The sequence below is a fragment of the Cynocephalus volans genome, chromosome 1 (genome assembly GCF_027409185.1).
Source record: "Cynocephalus volans isolate mCynVol1 chromosome 1, mCynVol1.pri, whole genome shotgun sequence".
In the NCBI taxonomy this organism is placed as follows: domain Eukaryota; kingdom Metazoa; phylum Chordata; class Mammalia; order Dermoptera; family Cynocephalidae; genus Cynocephalus; species Cynocephalus volans.
Window position 1 is genome coordinate 176,000,396 of NC_084460.1, and position 11,628 is coordinate 176,012,023.

Sequence of the window (11,628 nt, forward strand, 5' to 3'; positions counted from 1 at the left end):
ATTCTTGCTTGGAAATAATCTCATGATTTCATTTTCTTCTGTTTCCTTCTATTCGGTGACACTCCCTACCTTTCACAACACCATGCCTCTTAATGTAGTCTCTCAACTACTCCAGGCCACATAGATCTCTCTTCGATTTTCCCGAAATACCATTTTATAACTGGTTTGGGCACTTGAAAATAGATAATCGTTATTATGTGGCAGTTCCTCATGCCTGTGTTTTTCACCAAAACTGTATATTCATTGAAGGTGAGACTATCTTAAACCAGATACTCTAAACAGTGCGTACCAAAGTGGATACTCACAAATTTCTTTTAATTGGTTTATACAGAAATCAGAAAATAATTGTTTATGTCAATACATTAGGTGATAGAAAGGCAGAGAAGGTTTCTGGGTAGAGGAACATTAAAAATATTTAATTTTTATCAAAATGTAAATGTTTTATGTAAAGAAATTTTAAAGTCAAGATTTGAAACTCTGCCTTCCTTTTTCATGATTGTTATAAACTCTTGTTTCCACAGATTAACAGTTATACATCAGAATTATATAGACTTTTCCCCCTAAGAAAACAATGGGTGTGTCTTGCAGAAGAAGTCTGACGTTAAAATAATTGTACCCATCCCAACAATTTTCTGAGGGGGAAAATCAGGCATTCAGTACTTAAAACTATATTCCCACACTCTACTATATTTAGTCATTGACCCTCAACACCAAAGTGAAAAAACATCACCATATCCAATGCCATTTAAATGATATACTTGGCTGAAATTCACAGGACTTCCTCTGAGTACATTTACATCAAATATTTTTTCCTCAAAAATGAAAATTTTCTTTGTTCTTCCAATCCATCATGAGTGCTACCCAAAGGAATGTCTTCTCAATGGTGAATTAAAATTTTCTTCTAGGTTATTCTTCTGAGTCTGAAAGTAAATTTTCAGGATAGACATCTTAAAAGAAAAGTGTGTTAAGATGTATTAAAAATAGCTTGAGAGGGCCGGCCCGTGGCTCACTTGAGAGAGCATGGTGCTACAACACCAAGTCAAGGGTTAAGATCCCCTAACTGGTCATCTTTAAAAAAAGTTATATATATATATTGGGGCTTGTATTAGTCCATATCTCTGCTTATAGCAAAATACACAAAACTGGATAATTTGTAAGAAAATGAAATTTATTGCTTACAATTTCAGGTGCTGGGAAGTCCAAAGTCCAGGGAACATATCTGGTGAGGGTCTTCTTTTGTGACAGTAATGCAGGGGTCTCACATGGCAGAATGGCAGAGCAGAGAGAAAGAGAGACTCATATGCTCTCCTTTTAAAGTCCTCTGAACGACACCCAAGACTACCATTAAAGCGTCAACTTAATCACCTCTTCAAAGCCTGTTTTAGTCCGTTTTGTGTTGCTATAACAGAATTACCTGAGACTGGGTAATTTATAGAGAACAGAGGTTTATTTGGCTTACGATTCTGGGACAGCTGCGTCTGGCACGAGCCTCAGGCTGCTTCTACTCATGGCGGAAAGTGGCAGGCAGCCGGTGGGTACAAGCAGATCACATGGTGAGAGGAAGCAAGAGAGAGAGAGAAGGTGCCAGGATCTTTTTAAGCAATGAGCTCTTGTGGGAACTAATAGAGAGAGAACGCACTCATTAATTCCCCCTCCCCCAGGGAGAGCATTAATCCATTCATGAGGGATCCTTCCCCATGACTCATTCACTTTCTAACACTGTCACATTGGAGATCAAATTTCCACATGAGTTTTGGAGGGGAAAACACATCCAAACTCCATCATTCCGCTCCTTCTCCCCCCCAAACTTATGTCCCTCTCACATATAAAAAATACAATCATTCCATCCCAACAGTCACAAAAGTCTTACCTTGTTCCAGCACCAACTAAAAAGTCCAAAGACCAAGTCTCATCTGAGACCAAAAGCAAAAATCCTTCCAGCTATGAACCTGAAAAATAAAACCAAGTGTATTTACTGCCAAGATACAATGGTGGAACAGACATTGGGTATACATTTCCAATCCAAAAGGGAGGAATAAGACAGAAGAAAGGAAAAACAGGTCCCAAATAAGTTCAAAACCCAGCAGGGCAGGCATTAAATCTCAAGGCTGGTGAATCAGGTACCTTGATTCCATGTTCGACTGCCTCTGCACACTGGTGTGGGGGTTGGGTCCCCAAGTCCTTGGGCAGATCCGCTCCTATGGCTTTCCTGGTCTCAGGTCACACTTCACCTCTCCCAGGCTGGTGTTCCACTCTGGTAGCTCCACAGGTCTGGGGTCTCCATGGAGGTCCTGCTCTCATGGCTCCACTAGGCATGGTGCCTTTGGGGTTTCTCTGCTGCAACTCTGACCTGACATTTCTGCTCTGCATTGCTCTAGCAAAGGCTGTCTGCAGTGACACCACCCCTGTGACAGATCTCTTCCTGGGCCCCCAGACTTTTCCAGACATACTTTGAAATCTGGGTGGAGGCTCCCAAGCCTTCCCAGCTCTGGCATTCTGTGAGCCTGCAGACCTAACACCACATGGACGCCACCAAGACTTCCGGCTTTTATTTTCCAAAGCTGAGGGTCCAGCCACACCTGGGGCCAATTTAGCCACACCTGGAGCAGCCAAAGCAGCTGGGGTGCTGGTGCTGGAAGCAGCTTCTCGAGGTGGCCCTGGGCAGCGAGCCCATGGAGAGTGATTTGGGCCTGTTCTCCAAGACCATTCTGTTTCCCTAGGCCTTTGGGCCCCAGAGAATTCTGCAATACCTTCAGGGCCTTTTTCTCCTTCACTTGATAATCCCTTTGCTTTATACTAATCTTCTTAGCTAATAGTTACTGGGCTGCACCATTGCATGCTCTCTGCTTTTCTACCACATGGCTATGCTGCAAATTTTCCAAATCTTTATGCTCTGCTCCCGTTTTAAATTCTGGCTTTACACCATGCCTTTTCTGCCATAACTCAGCTTAGGCTGCTAGAAATAACCATGCAGCATCCTTAATGCTTTGCTGCTTGGAAATTTCTTCGGCCAAATGCTCTGGTTCACAATTCTTAAGTTCCAACTTCCACAAAGTCCAAGGGCATGAACACAATGCAGCCAGGTTCCTTGCTATGGTGTGGCAAGGGTTATCTTTTGTCCAGTTCCCAGTAAGTTCCTCATTTCTGTCTGGAACCTCATCATCCGCGTGGCCTTTACTGCCCACATTTCTGTCAGCATTCTGCTCACCACCACATCAGTCTTTAAGACATTCCAAACTTTCCCTCGTCTTTTTCTCTTCTTCTAAGTCCTCCAAACTCCTCCAACCTTTGCCCATTACCCAGTACCTAAGCTGCATCCACATTTTCAAGTATTTGTATAGCAACACCCCACTTCTCTGGTACCAATTTTCTGTTTTAGCCCATTTTGTGTTGCTATAACAGAAATACCTGAGACTGGATAATTTATAAAGGAAAGAGATTTATTTGGCTTATGATTCTGGGACAGCTGCATCTGGCATGGGCCTCAGGCTGCTTCTACTCATGGCAGAAAGTGGCAGGTAGCCGGCAGGTACAAGCAGATCACATGGCGACAAGAAGCAAGAGAGAGAGGAAGCAAGAGAGAGAGAAGGTACCAGGATCCTTTAAACAATCAGGTCTCGGGGGAACTAATAAAGTGAGAACTCACTCACTACCCCTCCTCCCCCAGGGAGAGCATTAATCCATTCATGAGGGATCCTCCCCCATGACTCATTCACTTTCCAACACTGCCACATTGGAGATCAAATTTCCGCATGAGTTTTAGAGGGAACAACACTTCCAAACTCCATCACAGCCCCACCTTTCAATTACCATAATAGGGTTTCCCACCCTCTTAACACTGTCATAGTGGAGATGAAGCCTCCAACACATTAAACTTTTGGGGGGACAACTCAATCCATACTAGAGCTAGTCTAATGGTAGTGGGTTGCTTTAAAACAGTAGTTTGGCATTTAATTCACCAATACTAATAGAAAATAAATCTATCTTTATTTTATACAAATACATTTTTATTACCAATATTATGCAGTTCATAATTCCATTACAAAAACTCATCTATTCTCGTCCTCATTTTCCCTTATCAGAAGTTTAGAGGAGTGAAAGTGGCTGAATTTTTTAAACAGTCAGTTTCAGGAAAAGATGAATCTCCAGATTTGTGACAGTTGGGTTGTCCCTCTGCACAGGACTTTGAGTCAATTACAAGACTTCTAGGAAGGTAACTTTTATGGAGTACATAACTTAAAAAATAAGCTAAAATGAGGAGTCTTATTTTAGAATCAAACTATATCTCAGAAATTATCTAGTTCAGTAGTTTTATAAATCAATGTAACATTTATCAAACACTTTACAAGCTTCTGACCTATAAAGACCCTAGTTCTGGAAACAGCTTCGCAACTGGCATAAGCTCCACAATGACTGCCTTAAAACCAGAAGTCACTGACTCCCACTCCATTGTTGCCTTTACAATAGAAAAATCACCTTTGGATTTTTAGTACTAAACATTCCAGTATGATACAGAAATAGGAAAGAAAATAAAAACACAAACCTGATCCAAAATTGTTCACATGTGCTCTGTGGGCCTTCCACACAAATGACACCAGGTTTCCCAAGCATGTTAAACCCAGCCAGGGAAAACTCCTTTGCTGTTCTACAATATCCTTTCTTTTATGTCTGTTGAACATACAATGGCTATAGATCCACAGCCAGGTGAGAATGGCATCTGTGAGTTGTCCTGTACTTTCCTGGAGATAGAAGTTTTGGGATCCCTGCTGACATATTCAGATGCATGCTCTCAAACCCATTCTGTAGCATTCAGTATACAAACTTCCCCACAACAATTGCTCTGCAAGTACACATTCAAATCTGAATGTACTAGGGTCTCTGGGATCATTTTAAGGCCTCTGAGCCAATGAAAAAATGTTACTTCCTTAGGTCCATAAAATACAGGTCATTTTTATTTACATACAAAAATAGATGTAAGGTTGGGCAGAGAATTTTCATAACATACTTGACAGCAATCTTAGGTAGAACTTCAGGATATTTAAAAGGGAACGTACAAGCCAGAGAAAATGTTACCTGAAAATAAAGCAGATTACTCTTAAGATTTTGCCTTCTACACGTAATAGCTTTGTTTCTTCTAAAAACTGAAAAGAGAGCAACATAGATCCATCTGATATCTCCAGGTTTATATTCACAGTAAAGTAAACTTGAAAATCTCAACTCCATGGTCCTCTTGTCAGTACAATCTTTCAGTTCTTCTACAGCCCCCTCGTCATTCACAGTGAACTCATTCTCACCAGGAAACATACTGGCCAGCAGGTGTAATTCAGAGAGCCAGGCCTCTGCGTGCTCGATCTCAGTCATTCTGTGATTATTCACAGGTTTCTAAAGGGGCAAGAATAAGAGCATTTACACCCACAAACTTGGAAGAACCCAATGGGATAGAAATGTGGCAAGTGGAGAAAATCTATTTGATGACCGAAATTAATCACAGACAGGCTTTCCCCTTTATTCTACTTTCAGATACACTTGGCTAAATAAGAAATGTAGTAAAATCCAATGACATTTATAAAAAATGCTGATAAAAACTGGGCATTAATTAATTTTTATCAAGATTGGTGGTATATTACCTCCAACTGCCATAAAGATATACTTTTTAAAAAAAAAATTTTTTTGGGGGGGCCGGCCCGTGGCTCACTCAGGAGAGTGCGGTGCTGATAACACCAAGGCCCCGGGTTCGGATCCCATATACGGATTGCCGGTTCGCTCACTGGCTGAGCGTGGTGCTGACAACACCAAATCAAGGGTTAAGATCCCCTTACCGGTCATCTTTTTTAAAAAAAAAAAAAAAAAAAATTTTTTTAAGCAAACTCCTTATTTAGCCACAACACTATATAAGTAGTATATGCCAGGAGAGCATTTGTTTGTCAACTGAGATCCCAAGAGAGTCAACTGAACAAATAAGACAGTTTGCTAACGCTTCAAAATAAATGTACAATAAGTATAATTTCACTATATGTCAGCCATAACCTGCCACAATTGTAATTTTTTTCCTGTCTCCTCCACTAGATTATAAACTTCATCGTGGAAGAAATCATGCCTGTTTTGTTCACAGGATTTTCCCCAGCAGCTAGCAACTGCCTGGCACATGATAGGTGATCAATCAAAATCTTTGCAATTTATACATTGCTGACTATATGAATTAATTAATCATTTAGTGGAAAGAAGATTAAGACCAACTACCCTATTGATAATAGTAATTAAAAAACAAAATATTTAGGAATAATAAGAGATGATATGGCATAGGTATTTTCAAAAGGTATCAAATTTTATTGTGTCATAAGAAAACCAGGTTTTGGGATGAAAAAAATTCACATCATAATTAGGTAAATTAACCACTAAATAGTCTACACATTTAGTACAGAAAAGTTCCAATGGGACCTTTTCCAAAAGCCTGATGAAGCTATTGTTGAGAGTAACTGAAAGTGGAAATACATTTAAAAATGCAGAGAAACCCGTGAAGACTAAAAACCTTGTAAAAACCAAAATAAATTATAAGGACATAATAATTCAAATAGAAGACAGATAAATAGATCAATAAAGAAATAAATAGGAGGTACAGAAACAAATTTGAATAGATTACACATTTAAATTATGATAATAATGGCTTTTCAAGCCAGCGGAAAGAGAGTAAATTATATTTTCATAAATTTCAAAATCATTTAAATATAAATTAAGGTAAAGCCCTGTGATATGCTATTCACAAAAGTTCATATCAGGCTGCGGTAGATGAATGAACAAATTAGAGATTTAAAAGAAGAGAGTGGAACCACTAAAGTACTAAAAGAATGTATAGGTGAATTTCCAGTTCAAAATAGCAACTGCTAACAAATTCACAGGAAAATATTGATGAAAACACTGAAAAAGACAAAAACTCATAGCACAACTAAAACTACAACTAATGAATAACCTATTAGAGAAAACTCTGTAACAGTAAGTCTGGACTCATGAAGGCAATAAAGAGACACACATACACTTGCATACAGACAGACACTTCCCTACCACGTACACAGTCATCCCCATAAAACTCTGTTCTTTTTTGCTGATATCACCTGCCCTACCAGCTCCTCCCTTCTGACATAGCCTTTGGAACTGCAGCTCCATAATTAGCTGATATCCACCCTCAACAGTTTCTCACATTTTGGCTAATGACAGTGTTTCCACAGCAGTCCTTTCATGTGAGGGCTATTTATTGTCTAAAATCTCGTATACCTCAGAGTCTTGGGCATGGACAGGGTTGTCTTTGTTCCCACTCTCCTTAAAACAAGAAATTATTCTTTCATTCTCCTGTCAACAACTCTGACATCTGTCCTCTACCAGTCTCCTGGTCACTCTATTTTTTTTGCTAAAGATTTTGGCACTTGGTCTCTCCAACCTAATTTCAAGAATCATCTTGGATGGTCTTTTTCAAGTCCTAAATAGGTCCATGTGGAAAACTTATCCACTGATCTGGCCTTTCAGTTATGAAAATCTTCATTTTCCATATCCGTTTTCTTCATTTTTTTTCACCTACCACACCATAGTCACAACCTCATATTACTACGTAAAATTTCTCTATCCCCAATTTCACCCCACTACTGGGTCATAATTCCCACTTTCCAAATTCTTGGTTTAACTATTTCCACCTAAACATTCTTTAAACTAACCTTGACTTTCATTAGCCCTTAAATTTTCTCCCTAACTCTAAGGACTCTTCTCTCTTTACATCTTTCATTATTCAGCTTAGATTTCATAATCCTTCATATCAGACACTCTCTTATCAATAACCTGAAATCTCAAGTTCTCCTGCTTTTTCAGCCCATTCATCTGGAGAGACCAAACACTACAGAAAGCCAATTATTTGCTTTCAGCTTCTTTACCTAAGAGAAGTTGAACACTAGCTGGAAAACAATTTATACAACAGAAGTTTTGAACTGCTAAGAATTTATGATCTCAAGCCTCATTTGTGTCTTCAATACAGCCCAACAATTGTGCTACGTTTTTCTAATTTTCTAGGACTCCCAACAATTATTTCAACCCTTCTTCAAAACTCTGAACTTCTACCTTCTTCCTCAACTTCAGCAGATGACCCTCCCTCCAATTTCACAGGGCAAGGAAACTATCAGATGACTCCTTATCTTTCCAGCAGCAAAATTATAAACAGGGCTGATATTCAGTTAGTATGCACTGTTTAGCTACATGGTTGTTAACACAGTGAAGTATTCTATCTGTTGGTATATAGTGGCATCCCTAAGCCCCTTGCCCTTCCCACTTCCCTAGGACTTCTCTGACCACCCCATGATTCATGACTAAAGTGTTCATTGCTGGTTCACCAGGAGGCTTCTAAAAACATTTCAGCCCTAGACATGTCTGTTCCAACGGATAGTCATGTCATATTGGTCATTAAATATGTTGAATATCACCCCTGCCCACAAACCTTTCTCCCATCTTCACCATAGTTCCTCTATGATTTTGTTAAGAAAGAAATGTTAAAGAAACATTGGCAAAAATGTGGAAAAACAAATGCACAAAGCTAGTCATTGCAGCACTATTTCTAAATCAAAAGACTGGAACACACAAATATTTACCTATTGGATACAAGCTGAAAGAATATGTACACGCACGTACTGAAATTCGATGTAGTTGTGAAGGAAACGAAGAAGATGTCTATATATACTACTATGGAATGATCCTCACAATATATTGTTAAAAGACAGGTGCAGAACGGTGTGTAGAGAATACTTTCATCCAAAAAAGAAGAAAAAGGAAGACCTATTCACAAATTGTATAATTAAGTATATATACATATATTCGTTCATGCTTAAAATGGAAGAATAAAACAGACACTTCCTAAAAGAAATTACTTTATAAAAAAGGAGGGAATAGGTTGAAGGGGGTAGAGAGGGAAGCTATACTTCTCTGAATACAGTTTGTTTTGTAGATTGATTTTAGAACCATGCAAATAGTTCACAATTTTAACATAAAAAAAAATTAAAAAAACTTTTCCTAGGAAGCAAAAACAAAACGAAACAAATATAAATGAAATACCTGTATATAGAGTTGATGGCTTTGTAAAACAGAGAAATTGGTGCAATTGACTCTCAAGCACGTTCATTTGATTATAAATCTCCACTGGCATATATCATAAGGACAAAAAAAAAAAAACTTTGAAAAAAGCTTAAACCATTTTTTAAAAATTATGAGACAATCAGAGAAATGTGAACACAGATTGGGTGTTTAATGATATTAAAGAATATTTGTCAATAATGTTTAGGTGTGACAAAGGTATTTTGCTTACATTTTAAAAAAGATGCTTTATTTTTTAGAAATGCACGTTGAAGTATTTACAGAGGAAAAGATACAGTGTCTGGGATTTGCTTCAAAATATCCAGTGAAGTAGGAGGTAGGAGCACAAGTTTGAGTGTGTCGATAAAATACACTGTAGGCTACACTGATACCATACTTTCAGACTTCTCCTAATCGTCTTTTCCTCAGTTTCTGCTGGTGACTCACTCACTCCTAACCCATTTTTCAAAGATTGAATATTTGAGTCCCTCAAGACTCAGTTCAGGCCCTTTGCTCTCCTCATCCGTATTCTCTGCCTACGCATTTCATCCATAGTCATAGCTGTCTGGCCAAATTTATATCCAGTGCAGACCTCTCTTTTACAATCCATACCCATGTATAGCACTTCTACTAAAAGGCTTAGTTGGAATGTCTTTTGGCCATTACAATTCACATTCAGCAAAATGGAATTAAGTATTTTACCCCCAAACTTAGTTCTCTTGCATTTTCTTTCTTTTTTTTTTTTTTTTCTTAAAAGATGACCGGTAAGGGGATCTTAACCCTTGACTTGGTTTTGTCAACACCACGCTCACCCACTGAGCTAACCGGCCATCCCTATATGGGATCCGAACCCGTGGCCTTGGTGTTATCAGCACCACACTCTCCCGAGTGAGCCACAGGCCGGCCCCTCTCTTGCATTTTCTAATGGGGTGAAATGTACCACTCTAAATACAGTTGCTGCAGCCACACTCGTGGGACTAGATATTTCTGTCCTTCTCTACCTCATCCCTTCTGTGCAATAAATTCTCAAGTCCTAACAAGTTAGCTAACTAAATATTTCTCAAATTTCTCCATCTTTCTCCATCTGCATCACCACTATCCAAGACAAGAATAATCTCTTGGCAATAGCCTCCTAATGAGTTTGCGAATATGCATTTTCTCTTCAATCCAGTATGCATGCTGTAGCCAGAGGAATCTTTTTAATAAAAATGGGTTGCAAGGTCATGTATTACATGGTCCCAGCCTACCACTCCAACCTGTCATGCCACTCTGCTCATTACCTGCCAAGCATGAGCCACACTGGCCTTCTTTAGCCTCTTAAGCATGTTGAGGACTTTCCAGCTTCAGGGTCTTCACTGAGGTTGTTCTTTTGGGATGAAAGTCTCTTTGCCACTCCCCCTCTCCAAGAATCCCCACTCTTCTTGAGCTCAGCTTGGTCAGGTTCCGTTGAGTACACTCTCATGGAGAGCCCCACTTATCAAAATTGAAATAAATAATGGTTTTAATAGTTGTTTAATGTTTTCCTCTCCAACCAGAGTTAAAACTCATTGATGACTAACTGGATCTACTTTCACCTGTTCCAGGGTGAGACGTTAAAAAGTGATTGAATAAATAATAATTATAAGTATTAAAAATAAATTCAGGGGGAAATGGCATTCAATTACCATCATTTCTGAATGTTGTTCTATAGTTCTAATAGAGAAATATATACAAAACAAATAATTGGTATAAATATTGGAAAGAAGTCTACTGAATTATCATTTGCAAATTATTGCTTACTTCCAAAACGTAAGAGTATCAGGAAAAGAAATATTCTAAAGAGTAAGGTAGACATATATTAAATAAATATCTAGTATAATAAAAGTATTGATTTGACCAACCAATAATAAGTTAGATAATAGAAAAAAGATGCTATTCCCAATAGCATTAAAAAGAAATGAAATAAGAATGAAATAAAATTAATAGTTCCTATATGAAAACAATGCAAAACATTTACCAAGGGTGATAAAAGGTAAATACAGATATATCTCATGTTTCTGGACAGGAAAATGAAGTGATAGGCAAATGGCAAGTGACTGTACATTTGTTAGTGGCTCAGAAGGCAGGTTCTGGATTCATGACAAGTTTCTAGCCTAGTTCCTCTGTTTACTAACTGCATTTGGACATGTTGCTTACCCTCTCCAATTCTCAGTTTTATCATCTGTGAAGTGAGATAACAATGTTATCGCAAAGGATTTTGGTAAAAATAAATGAGATAGTCCTTGAAAATAATTTTTCACAAGGCATAGTAAGCATTTAATACATATTAGCTATTAGTATTATATCAATTCTAATCAAAATACTCATAATGTTAGGCTGGCTTTTTATTATTTTTTTGACTGCTGCTAGTATTTGGAGATCTGAACCATTGAACGTAATGTTGTAATACCTTGCTCTAACCAACTAAGCTAACCAGCTCTCAAAATACCCATAACTTTAATGTAAACCAAAGTCTTAATGAGCTTTGAAAACATGATTTAAAAGTGT

General features: G+C 38.3%; 1 pseudogene; it reads right to left on the minus strand.

Annotated features, from left to right (window-relative positions):
- Positions 1–704: 704 nt before the first annotated feature.
- Positions 705–5,361, minus strand: LOC134363904 (RWD domain-containing protein 2B-like; annotated as a pseudogene).
- Positions 5,362–11,628: the final 6,267 nt, after the last annotated feature.